The following is a 15,000-nucleotide window of genomic DNA, read 5'->3' as shown; positions in this document are numbered from 1 at the left end:
TACGTGGTAAGCTCAATTAAAGACTTCATTTGGTGTTCAAGTTCATCTGAGGTCGGATGCTTTCATTAATATATTGGAGTGAGGGTACGTGTTTGTGGTGAGTGGCACACGGTTGGAGCAAGGGGTGTACTGTTGAGGTGAAGGGAATGTGTTTGGGGCGAGAGGCATGCGGTAGGGTGACGGTGTGTGGTAGGGTCGAGGGGCAAATGGTCAGGGCGAGGGGATTCAAACGCAAACATAAGTTTATGGAAAACTGATAAATCTGTTGAATAGGAATCACATTGCGATAAATTGTAACCTGACGATCAAACATATTGTTACGAATTTGGGAATTCAATCGCACTCAACATACAGGTTCCTTTTGCTCAGTTATGCCGATAAGTTCATGTTCCCTAAATAGTTCAGCTTCGATTGTTTAATGGGCAGAAATCGATTAAGTGCGCTGCGAGATTCAATTTAATAGTTAGGGAGCGATCATAACACAATGGAGACGCCCCTCCCCCTCTTCTGCGAAGAGGAAGAAGAGCCCTCCTGTCCCGTGATTCATGACGTCAACAACTCCCTCCCACCCGTGGTTGAGTGGGGGGTGGATCACGAGGGCATGAGTCACGCCGGGAGCGGGGGAGGGGGTGGATAGGAATAAAAAGGGGATACTCTGCTTTGTTCAGGCTGGCTTTCAGTAGAGCTTCGGCTTCTGCTTTCGCTTGGGTTAGGGAGGAGGCTTTTTGAAGGCTTTTAGTAAGCTTTCTGCTTTGGAGGCTTTTTGGAGAGCTTTTTGCTTCGGCTTGGCTTTTCAGCAGACCTTCGCGTTCTGCTTGGCTCGGTTCGCTTTTTGGGCTCTGGCTTGGTTCGGCGAAGAGGGTCTGCTTTGTTCATCGGAAGAGAGTTGAGCTGGTTGCTCGGCTCGGAGTTCTTGGTTCGTGTTGAGAGAGGCTTTGTTCATCGGAAGAGAGTTGAGCTGGTTGCTCGGCTCGGAGTTCTTGGTTCGTGTTGAGAGAGGCTTTGTTCATCGGAAGAGAGTTGAGCTGGTTGCTCGGCTCGGAGTTCTTGGTTCGTGGAGCTCTTTGTTCTCCGCTTGGTTCCCGGCTTGGTGCGACTCATCGGCCTCATCTTGGAGGCGGTTCTTCGAGATAGCGACGCATCGACGGGAAGGATCGGCGCCTCATCTCACCAGCACGTGTTTGGAAGCGCGAGAGGATTCGCTGGAGCTCGGGAAGGATCGCGGCTCACGGCGATTGGATCCAGCTCACTCTCGCTGGAGCCCGGGTCTGAACAGCTGGAAGACCACACGAGGTGGAGAGGTTCGAGATAGGTTCTGGGTTTCAGCTCATCTGTCCCTCCGAGCTGGAGTCCGTTGTTAAAGGCATCAGCCACCACTTCTTGGGTGTGTGTGTGTGTACGTGTGTCCGTGGGCCCGTCTAATAAGTAGGAAATTGTTAAGTGCTTTGTGTGCTGCAAATGTTTGCATTGCATTTCGTATTGTCGGTATAGTTATGCTCTTACGTGCTTCCCTAGTTCCCCATTATTATTAATAAATACCCCAATTGTTAAATGTTTTCAGCTCGTCACGTTGATTCTTTCATTGACTGAGCATTTTGTGTGTTGATAGTTAGAAAGCCGTTGGTTTGCCGTAAAAGGGGAACGTTCGGATCGACGGTTCTCGGCGATTAAGCCGCTCGGAATTGCGCACGGGAAAGGCTCGCCTCAGCGGCTTGTTCCGTTCGAGTTCCGTCGAGGGTGGAATAACCCGGTAGTTGGATCACGTGGGTATTTAGGTAAATTGAAGATTGGCAATCGACCCTACCCCACGTGGTCTGCCCATTGGCGTATTTCGGTTCTTGCACGAGGACCTGTCGGCGTTGGAGTTATCCGGATGGCGATCTATATTCCGGGCGATCGGTCGGGCCGACTCGACTTGCGGCTCGGTCAGAGCGGTCGGCTCGTGGCCGACGCACCCGCACTGCAACAATATTGAACACATTGGTATGGAAATGGCGTCTTATTTTGACTGAATAGCCCTCTGTATTTCTATAATAGTTTCACATAGTCTCGGCATTGTGGTTTCATAAAATAGATTTGTATGAATGGAAGTCTCAGATGTAGTGAGATTGAATATTTGTTTTGCATTATGTGCAACAATCTGTCGTTCATCCAACAGAAGCTTGGTGGATAATAAATATGGGGATTGGCCTGGCCAAGTGTTGTTTTTCAAAACGTCGAGCTGTACTCTGCCTTCAACACAATTTAGGATTTAAATTATTTGCATTGCTAAATGAGCCCTTCTTTGGGTGGATGTTAAGCCAGGTGTCTTGTCTGTTCACATTACCTGGTGGACGTTAAAGATCCTACGGCGTCTTTCAGGAAAAGTAGACAAGTTATCTACGGTCTACGGTATCCTAAATGTGTTTATATTCGCATGGAGAAAAGTTAAGCATGTGATGCATTTTTCTGGATTGTAGCAAAACTGAGAAATTATTCAGAAACTACCGTTTATCAAAAATAAAACCATACATTGGCAAGATGTGCATTTTGGACAAATTCAGGGGTTTTGTGGATTTTCTAAAATCGCAAAATGAGAATGTTTGTAATGGCACTGTTTTCCATCAAAAACACGATTACTTTAGAATGAGGCTAATGGTAACATATTGTGTGATTATAGTGCTGAAGACTCGTCAATAATGACATCCAGTGATGTCACAGCAAGATTAATGTCTGAAAAGGTCATTGTGTGTAAGCATCATGAGAACAAATCCATCCATCCATGGCGACCATACTCTGTATAGAGCATCACTGCTGCCAAAGCAGTTTCCTGGGCTATTGGGCATGATCCTGGACAGGTCGCCACCCCGACACAGGATACTCAAATGGCTCAATCATCCCAGCAAGCTGGTACTCCTTTTGCCAACTTCAGAAGGATGACAGGCTGAGTCAACCCCACCTGGTATTAATTCAACGGATGAGCAGGATATGAACTCGGGACCCCAGGATCCCAAGCCCACCATCCTAACTATTTAGCCAACACCAGACATATGGGAATGAATGACTGCTGAAATACTCATCTCCTGAATAACCAGCTAAATTTGATTCAAAGAGAGTTGTTGCTATTCCTGGTGCAAAGCATCCACCAACTGTGCTAGAGTAGGCACAGGAAGGTTCATTTTCTTAAATATATGCCCAAGATCTAGCTACATTAACATCCATAAATCTATTTCCATGAACGGTGTCAAAATCGTCCATGTCAGTAACCTCCCCCTCGTCATCTCCTCAACATCACACCCTCCCAACTCCACACCTTCTGTGTATCCCCCTCTTCAGCATCCTGCCACCTTGTGTCCCCCTTTTCTGCTTCTCCCTCACCCCACCTCCTCTCAGCCTCTAATTACACTCACCCCTATCATCCCTCTTGCACTGCCCCCTCCCATCTTCCCCCCTCATCTCACCTCCTGCCATCTTCTCTCTTGCCCTGCCCCTCTCCAAACTCCCCCCTCGCCCCTGCCCTCTTGCTATTTCTCAGCTTCCCCGTTATGCACCCCCTCTCTAAGTTCCCCCACACCTTTCTCAAGTTCCTCCACCCCTTCTCCACATTATTGCATCCTGCCAATGTTCCCATATCCGTAAGTGCGTGGACCTCAAACCACCGAGGCCTCTGGCACAACTTGACAAATCTCTCAATCTCAGCCACTGTCAATAAACCGGACATCATCTGTTTAACAGAATCCTTCCTCTCACAGGATGTCCCAGACTCCTTTATGTGTCCCTCTGGCGATTGTCTCTTCCGGTTTGATAGGCCTGAACCCCATCCAATTGCACTTTACATCAAGGACTCCATCAAGAAAAATAACTTTCTCACTCTCCGTGTACTGCTCTTACATTTCCAAACCCCAGGAGTACCTCTGGTTGTGACTTCCCCTCCACTCCCACCTCTTGTTCATTTGTGTGCTGAACTGTCATCCAAACAATGATGACTCCATTTACATCTCTCTCTCTCTCTCTCTCTCTCTCTCTCTCTCTCTCTCTCTCTCTCTCTCTCTCTCTCTCTCTCTCTGAAGGACTTGAGGGAAGAGTGTGATTGAACAGACTGAGGAGGGCGATTCCATTCATAGGAGAAAAGAGGAACAAAAGAGCTGAGATGTGCAGTCAGTCTGGATTTTAGGAGTTTAACCAGAAGGGGATTATTAGAGGAACTGGTGCATTTGGAAGAAGTTGGGGAGAGTCAGAGGGCTGAGAGAACAGAGGAAGCTACCCCAGAAGAGAGTTGGTTAAAAAAAAAAAAAACCCAGACATCACTGAACTGGATGTGATGTGAGAACAACAAACAGGTCTTGTGCTTTGGCCCCTGCGTGAGATTCCAATAATGTAGAGAGCTTGCCTTCATGTTGAGGTTGAGAGTCAGAGAGAGAGAGGAAGAGAGAGAGAGAGAGAGAGGAAGAGAGAGAGAGGAAGAGAGAGAGAGAGAGGAAGAGAGAGAGAGAGAGAGAGAGAGAGAGAGAGAGAGAGAGAGAGAGAGAGAGAGAGAGAGAGAGAGAGAGAGAGAGAGAGAGAGAGAGAGAGAGAGAGAGAGAGAGAGAGAGAGAGAGAGAGAGAGAGAGAGAGAGAGAGAGAGAGAGAGAGAGAGAGAGAGAGAGAGAGAGAGAGAGAGAGAGAGAGAGAGAGAGAGAGAGAGAGAGAGAGAGAGAGAGAGAGAGAGAGAGAGAGAGAGAGAGAGAGAGAGAGAGAGAGAGAGAGAGAGAGAGAGAGAGAGAGAGAGAGAGAGAGAGAGAGAGAGAGAGAGAGAGAGAGAGAGAGAGAGAGAGAGAGAGAGAGAGAGAGAGAGAGAGAGAGAGAGAGAGAGAGAGAGAGAGAGAGAGAGAGAGAGAGAGAGAGAGAGAGAGAGAGAGAGAGAGAGAGAGAGAGAGAGAGAGAGAGAGAGAGAGAGAGAGAGAGAGAGAGAGAGAGAGAGAGAGAGAGAGAGAGAGGAAGAGAGAGAGAGAGAGAGAGGAAGAGAGAGAGGAAGAGAGAGAGAGAGGAAGAGAGAGAGGAAGAGAGAGAGAGGAAGAGAGTGAGTGAGTGAGTGAGTGAGTGAGTGAGTGAGTGAGTGAGTGATAGATAGATAGATTGATTCTTTTTAGGTACCAACAAAGGCCTTGTAGTTAGTTTCAATGTATGACTTGGAATGATGAAGGATGCCCAGTCTGGCTGGTTTAATTGCATAACCAAGCAGTTTGACCTTGTGGAAAAGGGGCATGAATATTGTGTAGATGAACTAACCATGTACTTTGGTTTTAAGGCTAAAGTTCATGTTTTGCTTTTGAGATATTTTAACCTTTTAAACAATATCATGGCATTTATCAGCAAAGGAACTGCCGTAGTGCTGATATAAACTTGTAAAAATGTATGTAACCTCTTTCTGTGCAGTGGTCTTGATTAGTTCACAATTAATCTGTCATTATTATTTGTTTTTTTGACTGATCTTATTCCATTTTTGCACTTTGGTCACTTATCGGCATATATTTTCAACCTGTTCCTCAAGCCTGTGTCTATCTATGTACTCGTACGTTGAGGGTACATAGTTTACTAATTTAGGAACCGTACCTATTTCGTCTGCTCTACCATGAAAGCAAGCTTGCACGGTACTGTAGCGATAACCATACAGTTTTAGCTCGGCATCAGCTGTGACCTAGCAATGGCGGGCTTGTCGAGCACTGCAGTCGATATCTTGATTCTTTCAATCTGCACTTTTCTCAGCTCAGATCATGACCATTTCCCAAGATTAATTCTCCCTTCGAAAGCTGGCAGTTACTCTTTAAATATTCTTCGAGACACGCTTAAACCCCATGGGCGCACGCGTAATCACTGACTGGCACATCGGCAGTTCCTGCCCTCCCCAGGCAGGGATTGCACGTCCCAACCGCTTGGTATGCCGTGCATGTGAGGCACACCACGAGCTCCAAATGAGGCATTGATCCCTCTTGTTTATTATTCTTTTGGACGCTTAGGAACCATTGGTTGTTCATTGAATGTTTATTGCTCGATTCCTTACGGATCTTATTTGTGTTGTCTTGTTAAGGACTGCACGATGTGTTGAGTGCTGATAACAAACACCTGCTTGATCCGTCGATTTTATGGAGACATTACAGATGTGTATGAATGATAAGTTTAACATTCAGTTAACTTGTTTGATGCAATTGCTCTTTTTGTCAAGAAAATATGGATGCTAAGAATTTCCAACAGATGCAGAAGACTATATGAGACACCAGTTTTCACACCAAACCAAATTGCATGGATAAACATGCCAAAATGAGTTCTGCATTTCATATTTGTGATGATTACCAGTCCAGGCTACAGTGAAACCCACCCCACAGCGAGATCTTACCTGCAGGTGAACCTACAAAGGAGCTGGATGCTGTAACTCAAGGTGGATATGAACTTTTCATTTCCAGTTATCATTCTTACATGCTAGTACTCCTTTGGTGTTGCAAGCAAGCACCCTTCTTGACCCACCTCTGGTGGGCCATGTGTTGTGGCACATTAATTGAAATGCACTTTATAATTTTTGTCATTTTTGAAAGAAATTTCATTGATCACAACATATCATACTCCATCGATATCATAATTTTGAGGTTCCATTATTTTGTGAGGAGGATAATTTTTAATTTTGGCTACCACCAAAAGTGGCACTATTTCCGTCATAGATATCGATGTAGTACAATCAGAGGTGTGTGTGTGTGTGTGTGTGTGTGTGTGTGTGTGTGTGTGTGTGTGTGTGTGTGTGTGTGTGTGTATGTGTGTGTGCCATTGATTGTTATCTCCATAATTGGGGTTTCAGAAGGTGGAATTGGAGTCCTTCCAGGACTCAAAGTATCCACCGTAGTTTCGGTGAAGGATCATGATTCATGGCCGCAGTTGTGAAGTTGTGTTGTGTTCTCAGTGCTTTGTTCTGAGAGCTCTTTTCAGGATCGTCACTAAGCCCTGGACAGTTTCCAACTGTAGTTCGTCTGCGGTAATATTCCCATGGATGCTTTGTAGGATTTTTGTGAGGTTATTCTTTATCATTCCCATTGCTCCAATTATCACAGTTACAATTTCATCACTCTTCAAGTTCCAGGATGTTTTCACTTCATTTGTGAGGTCTTGATATTTGGTCATTTTCTTGATTTCTGTGTTGTTTAGACCAAAATCACTGCGCACTGAAACCTCAATTAACAATGCCTTATTTTCCTTTTTGTATCTGAGTACTATGTCCGGTTGCAGTGTTTTGTTTTCGATGTTTATGCTGGATGGGATGATCAGGTCGTACGTGAGCATTATGTCCTTGCTTTCAATGATTGCTTTTGGTTTGTGTTTTCATGATCGAGTTTTGTGGAACTGGGATATTGAAATTTCTGCAGATGTGTCAGTGGATTACTCCACATACCTTGTTGTGCCTTTGTGTGTACAGCTGTTCTGACATGAGCTTTTTTACATCCCGATAGGAGGTGACTCGTGCTTTGTGTTTCTATATTGCAAAATCTACACTTGTCTGATTGGCTCAGTCCTTCCATTTTTTTGAAAAGCCTTTTGTGTAGTGTCCTTGGTCTTGGGCATTTATTATGATTTGTTCTCTGTCCCAATTGAGCTGGCCTCTTCTTAACCATTCCAGTGATCCTTCTTTGTATCCCCAATCTGTCCAAAAAAGGTACTCCCCTGGAGAGGGTTTTCAGTTTTCTTTGCGTTTTTGGGTTTTGTGATGGCCAGAGTGCAAATCCTGCCACCAACTTCCTAAAAAAAAAAGTAACCTTACTGCACGACGAAGTCCGCAGACACAACAGTTGGACACTAGAAATGGATGTCCATTGGCTCATAAGGAGCTCATCCACCCTTTGACAGGTGTTATTTTTATTTCTGCTGGGTGTCCATATCTATAGACCCTCCTCAAAAGGACACCTGGCAGAGGAGACAGTTTAATCGCCGACAACCCGACCATAAAACTGATTAGTACAGGTTTACATGGTACCTGTAGCAAGTCACAGATCTAATCTTGCCTGACCTGACAATATTACCCTGTAATTAATGTATGAAGTACACTAATGTGTACTAATGTCTTTGTCCTGCATGTGATTTATGTGCAAGCTCCTCCACCAGCCTCAGATCACTGGGAGAAGAAAATAAAGGTTTGGTAATGCAGTATTATGCACTTATAGAGATAGAGATAGCGATATGCAAGGTGCAAGAAGGGTGTGAAGTGGGAGGGGAAAGTAAAGTCAAAATGAGGTTTGAAGGAGAGCCAATGGAAAGTATGTGGTGATACTGTAAACGGGAATACAGTATTCTAACCAATGTTTCAAAAGTTCCAATGTCCTCCAGGAGTGTATGCAGGTACTCAAGAGTGTTCATTGATCATACACACAAAAATATGTAATATGGTACCCTGTCCCACAGAAAGTCTCGAATGGAACAGAATATTTGAGAAAATGGAAGAACTTTGTATTGTGATGAATCACATTTTATTATATAAATGAGTCAAAATGTAAATCGATTAAGTTATATTAGGAGTTGCATTTAGTTGTGTGGAAACACCATGTTAATGGAATGACCTGAAAATTTTTTGAATGTTTTATTGGTTTTACATTGTCTGTAAATTTTTATGCGAATGTTTGACTCGTGATGTAATCTGGACTTTCCAGGAGACCCTGGGTGGGAGGTGAAGTGCTCCATTCTATTGTCGAGCTTTCTTGGCAGGGTTCGTGCTTGGTCGAGTTTCCTCATCTCTCAGGAGAGGTTAGTATGATCGAACCTCTGGCACTTTATAGAAATGACGTCATTTTGTGATGAAATCCCCTGAAAGCATTTTATATTATACCATGAACCTGTGTGCAGCATCTTTCTTGAGGCTTGTCAAGAGTTTGTGGAAAATACTCACTGATACTTAGAGCTTTGGCCTTCATCCTTATTGAGTCGACTACATGGCTTTGCTCTGATGGCGAAGAAGACTTTGCTCTGATATCACCGGCTCTCGCCCTATTGCTCTAAAAGGATCATCAAACGAACCGACTTCTCTATTTCCTTGGTCATCCACTGGAAGAGGTTCAGTATCTTGAACTTTCTGGCCTCACCAACAGCCATGACTATTCCTTGGCAAACCACTTAGCAATGCTGGCCTCCAAAGCCAGATGCAGAGTTTGGACAAACATCGTTGCAAAATCAGAATGCATAAGATTCTACAATACCTTCATCCATAGCTCAATGAAGTACTGCTCTCCACTATGGGATGGTGCTCCATGATCACATCTGTCTCTCCTGGATTCTGTGGAATATAAAGCTCTCAAAATTATTTGCAATCTCCCGGGATGTCGGTTGAAGAACGGTCGTTTCTCTCACACCGCAGGCAAGTCGGTGGTCACTGTTTTCTACCATCTATTCTCCAACATTGCTTCCTCTGCTACTCCTATATCTACTCTGGGAATCACGTGTTCTTCCATGAACCCTCTCCTGATTAAACTTTCAAAATCCAGACTGAATTCACACCTTAACTCCTTTGTTCCTTGTGCTTCTGCCATCTTTGGAACCCTCAGTCTTTCCTCCAGGGTTTCAAACAAGCAATACACTGCCATCTCTCATCATCCCTGATTCTAACTCATGATATTTATTACCCCTATTAACCTTTCCTAACTCAAACATTTTATTTGCTAGTTTGTGTTTCCTCTCTCCTCCCTCTCCCCTTTTCGTGTTTGTTCAATCCCTTCAAAACACTGTCAGTTCTACCTTGCTCTTCCATGAGCCTGGCTCCTCTAAAGAAAAGAAAGAAGAAAAAAAAAACACCTGTGGGGGTTTATCTTCATCCTTCCTTGAGCCTGCCATGTAGCTATGCTTGGGTGGCTACGACGACCTTTGGAGGTTTATCTAGCTTCATCCTTATTCGAGCTTTGCAATTATCGGTTCAAATGCTTTGCTTAGACCTATGAGTATAGCTGTGAATCTTAAATTCAATCTGCACGCAGCCTCTGTTTAAACTTTCGATGGGCTTGCCTTTGCCTGCAGTGATCCTGTAATCTTTTATTCTGTGCAAGCTTACGTACGAGCTTGTACAGGTACCACAAAAAGCATTAGGAACGGTGTTTATGTGAACATGTATGTGAATGAGAGACAGGAAACCATTGTTGGTCTTCATTGAGCTGTCTCGTCTGGAGTTGACTCTAATCATCATCAGACCTAACTGATGGTTACTTTTCTGGTGCGTTTGCCAGCAAGAGAATGCTGCATCGCAAAGTAGGCCATCCTTAGGATGAGCTGGTTGCTGCACCTGCATTTATATGATGGAAGTCAAAGTTCCCATGTTATGTCTCCAAAATAGTTAAATAATTTTGTGCCAGTGTATACATATATATATATAATATGTATATATGTATGTATATATATATATATATATATATATATATATATATATATATATATATATATATATATATATATATATATATATATATATATATATATATATATATATATATATATATATATATATATATATATATATATATATATATATATATATATATATATATGTGTATGTATGTATATATATATATATATATATATATATATATATATATATATATATATATATATATATGTGTGCTGTTGTGGACCTGGGGTCGGAGGCGAAGACCACGAGGGGTGAACTACCTCTGGTTCCCACCAGACTCTCCAGAATTGCAGGTCGTCGCACACGAATAACTTCGCAATGCGGCGGGTCACTATTCGACAGTGAATGCCAATAACTCAACCACGTGACTTGGGGTCCTCCTTCTAATGAATACCGTTTACCTTAAGATCATGTGACCTAATTACCGGGGGACATGCCCTCGATACGGACTTGCTCAAACCGGATCACCTTACCAGATCAGATGCAGCCGAGCGGAACTGCCAAGCATGTACTGGCTCAGAAACGCATTGTTTGGGGAGAACGTCCCGGCTAAATAAAGGTGCGAACCATGCTGGACCAATGGAGAAAAAGACAAAAGCGGGCTGGGAACATTTCTATACAAAGCATTTATTTACAATGGTGAGTAAAAGTATGTGGCACAGTGAATTGGATTTATTTGAATATACAGCAGGGGAGAGCAAGCAATTAGTGGAGTGTGGCAAAAGGCAAGCAATCTTACAAAAGCAGACACAAAGCAGAGTAATCCTGTTATAACTTCGACAATCGTAACTTAACTCGGACAGGCCCCATTACACACACACACACACACACACACACACACACACACACACACACACACACACACACACACACACACACACACACACACACACACACACACACACACACACACACACACACACACACACACACACACACACACACACACACACACACACACACACACACACACACACACACCCACGGAAGACTAGATATAGCCCAGAGAGAAAGAGAGCAGATGAGGATAAACGGCCTCCCAATACCTGGTGCGGTCAGCATACCAACGCAACCCGGAACGCTTAGGGGAAGGTAGGTGGGAGGAATACTGGTGGTGTCTAAGGTGTGGGAGTGGGAGGTGTGGTGTCGTGCAATGTGGGGTGTGCGGTGTCGTGCCAGAGGAAAATAGGATTGTGAGTCAGTAATGATACTCTTTGTGCATCCAAAGAAGACGGGATGTAGAGGTGGATAGAGAAAGAGAGAGAGGAGAGAAGATGCATAAGGAGAAAGATCCCTAACCTAGCCGTGTATAGGTCCGTTTGTGTAGCGTGTACCTCCGTGGGACACTCCGCCGGAGCATTCCCACCTCGAGATGTGGCACGTTATCTCCTTCTTAATCACTTTTCCAGGGCTCATGGCAATGTGTGCTCCACACTGGTCCATCTGTGTCTGCACGGGGGTGGTGTAACGTGAACAGCACGGCAAGGAGTCTTGGTAGTCGCCCCGGATCAGGCTCTCAAGAGGAAGCACGTCCTGGCAATCGCCAGGACACCAAGCACACCAAGAGCACACCCGCTAAGCACACCAAGTGCGGGACTGTGAGCAAAGAGGCAGCGAAGGGGAGGCACCGAAGAAGCGGCAACGAAGAGAAGAGAGCTAACAGCTCCGTGCTCCCCTTTTATAAGCCCCTGGCAAAGTGTGGGGTGATGACCCAAAGCAACGTGCTGTGACCCAAATCCTTCTTCTCTATTGGGCCACAGCGGCACTACCCACGTCCTGCCAGGCTCCGGGGCCGGAAATTGTCTCTGTTGCCCATCCGGTTTGGCACGGGTCGAAGCTCCTGACTCAACATAGGGGAATGCTCCCTGAGCCGGAACCCCAGCCCTGAAGGTGCTCCGAGTGCAGTCTAAATGTTGAATAGCAACAGACTTTCCTTGACACTCACAGGCTCCCTCTCATGAGTCAAAATGCACACCCGAGCCCCATACCAAACTCCCGGATAGCCCTTTTTGCTACCCCTCCTCGCTGCCCTAGGAGAGAAGCGCCTCGATTCCAGTTCCGCAAGGATCAGCTCTGGGCCAAGCTAAGTGCAGCAATAGTTGAAAGGAGGGTTTTTCTTTTTATTTTGTTTCCCCATTGTCTGTATATGAGTCCGTGTGTGAGGCCTCGACTGTAGGATTTATATATTTCATATTATTATTTCCTTTTGAATTATCATCCTTTGTGAATATTTGTTTTACTTTTTCATTAAATGTATTCCTTTTGAGACACTGTAGCATTGTGCTGTCCAGGTGCAGCGCCCTTGTGCTGTGCTCCTCCCCGTACTCCTCCTGGGTGGATCGTGTCTCCGCCATTGCGCCCCGTTAACGCACATGCATTAATCTCCGAGCCTCGATTGTAGCCTACAAGAGAGAAGCTTTGCCATCCTTCCAGTTCGGGTTTTAACCACCTGGACACGACAATATTCTCAATACATCAAGGACTTGTTAATCGGGACGAAATGGTAGAGAGAAACTATGTTAACCGGGATGATGCTAAGCGAGGACTTACTGTGGAGAGTTTCGGAATAATCCTTCCATCATTCACCTATGTTTCTTCTCTCAGATTTATTTTCTTGTTCTACTCAAAGTAACCTCAATCCTTGACCGAAACATTGCCGTGTAATCACTGAAATCACATGAAACCGAAAATATCTCTCTGATATTTGAAAAATGATCTCCTAGTTTACTGCTCTGTTGTCAGTTTCTATCTCTATACATGTCCAGCTTGACGTTGGAAGTCGGCATTTTGCCGGTTAACGTCCTCTCAATTCTGAATAGCTAAACGTTCTCTCAATTCAGAATAGCTTAACGTCCTCTCGACAAAACAAAGTACTTTTGGTTATATCTCTTCTACTGTCTAATATTTATTGCCTTTCTGACAGCCATTTAGCCTTCTTCTTTCTGCTTGCTTTTGGGATGTTATTTTTGTCCTCTTCTTTTAGGTATTCAACCTGTGGACACATTTCATCTGGCCTTGTCACCCAAGTCCAGCTCTGCAAAAGGTTGTTTTTTTATCTTTATTGCACATTGTTCAGATACGCTTTCAAGGTCATTCATATGTGGCCAGAGTTTTTTTTTATTTCACCTTTCTCAATTTGACTCGTGGTTTTGCCACAAGGAATTCAGTGTGTTGGCAGATTGCAAAGCACTTTTTCATCTTCTATTCATGAGAATATCGTCAATCTGATTTATATGTTGTCCATCAGGTAAAGTCCATTTGTATAGTCTGCACTTGGGTTGTTTGAACCATGTGTATGTCTTTTGTTGTGTGTGTGTGTGTGTGTGTGTGTGTGTGTGTGTGTGTGTGTGTGTGTGTGTGTGTGTGTGTGTGTGTGTGTGTGTGTGTGTGTGTGTGTGTGTGTGTGTGTGTGTGTGTGTGTGTGTGTGTGCAATACACTACAGACCTTCTGCACACACGTATATAGAGAAACTACCAGTCTAAAATTTAAGAACACCCCTATTTTTCCAGTTTTCACTGAATTTTATGCAGTTCAAGTCCAGTGAATAACCTGAAATGGTACAAAGCTAAGCGATAAACTGCTAGAGGTTAAAAAATAAGTTTAGCTTACCAAAAACCGAAAAATAATGTAAATGTCAGAGTTGTTAAAAAGGCCCTTTTCAGGGAATAAGTAATGGGTTAGCAACTGCAGCTGTTCTGCAGCAATGGAAGTAAATTAAACCTGGAAAGTGGATGCAAACAATTCCTACAGGTGTCCCAGCTTTGGTTGATTAGTTCCAAACCCTCTGTCTGTATAAAAGCAGTGTTGGAACAGATTGTGTTGCTACACCCTCTGAAGCATTATTTGGACAATGTTGCACTGCAGGAAGTACTATATTGCTATCATAATGGCGAGAAAAAGACAAGAAACAAAGGAAGACAGACAGACCATTATAACCCTTAAAAATGTCGGTCTTTCCTTTAGATAAAATACAAAGGAAGCCAAGGTGTCAGTGAGTTGTTTTCTACACCATAAAAAAGCACTTGGAAACTGGAGGAAACTCTGACAGGAAGAGGTCTTGCAGACCCAAAGCCACAACACAATCAGAAGACAAGTTTCTGAGAATCAACAGCTTGCGTGATAGGTGGCTCACAGGACAGCAGCTTCAAGCACAGCTTAACACTGGTTGAAGTAAGGAAGTCTCAGTTTCAACTGTGAAGAGAAGACTTCGAGCTGCAGGTTTGACAGGTCGAGTGGCAGTAAGAAAGCCATTGCGAAGATGACAAAATAAGAAAAAGAGACTTGCCTGGGCCATGAAGCACCGCCTGTCAGTGGACGACTGACAACTGGAAGAAGGTCTTACGGAACCGATGAATCCAAATTTGAAATCTTCAGTTCATGACGCAGGGTTTTTGTACGCCATCGAGTAGGTGGAAGGATGGTTCCTCGGGGTGTGACACCAACTGTCAAACATGGAGGAGGAAGCGTTATGATCTGGGGCCCTTTTGCTGGATCCAGAATCAGCGACTTGCACAAAGTGACGGGCACACAACCAAAAGGGCTACCACAGCATTTTGCAGCGCCATGCAATATCCTCTGGTTGATGCCAAGTTGGTCAGGGGTTCATCCGACAGCAAGA

The 15,000-nt window shown here is 44.3% G+C and overlaps 1 long non-coding RNA gene across 1 annotated transcript in view; it reads left to right on the top strand.

The window, feature by feature from the left end:
- The first annotated feature begins 5,029 nt into the window (after positions 1-5,029).
- LOC147033880 (uncharacterized) overlaps positions 5,030-15,000 on the top strand; it is an 86,716-nt gene continuing 76,745 nt past the window's right edge. The window contains exon 1 of the long non-coding RNA XR_015055851.1: positions 5,030-8,736. This is a non-coding gene — a long non-coding RNA (uncharacterized LOC147033880). The remainder of the gene's footprint in view (positions 8,737-15,000) is intronic.

This window comes from Eptatretus burgeri, chromosome 1 (genome assembly GCF_056783735.1).
Source record: "Eptatretus burgeri isolate ZD-2024b chromosome 1, Ebu_testis_v1, whole genome shotgun sequence".
NCBI classification, from domain to species: Eukaryota; Metazoa; Chordata; class Myxini; order Myxiniformes; family Myxinidae; genus Eptatretus; species Eptatretus burgeri.
The sequence above is the reverse complement of the archived record's forward strand: the minus strand, read 5'-3'. Positions and strand labels throughout refer to the sequence as shown.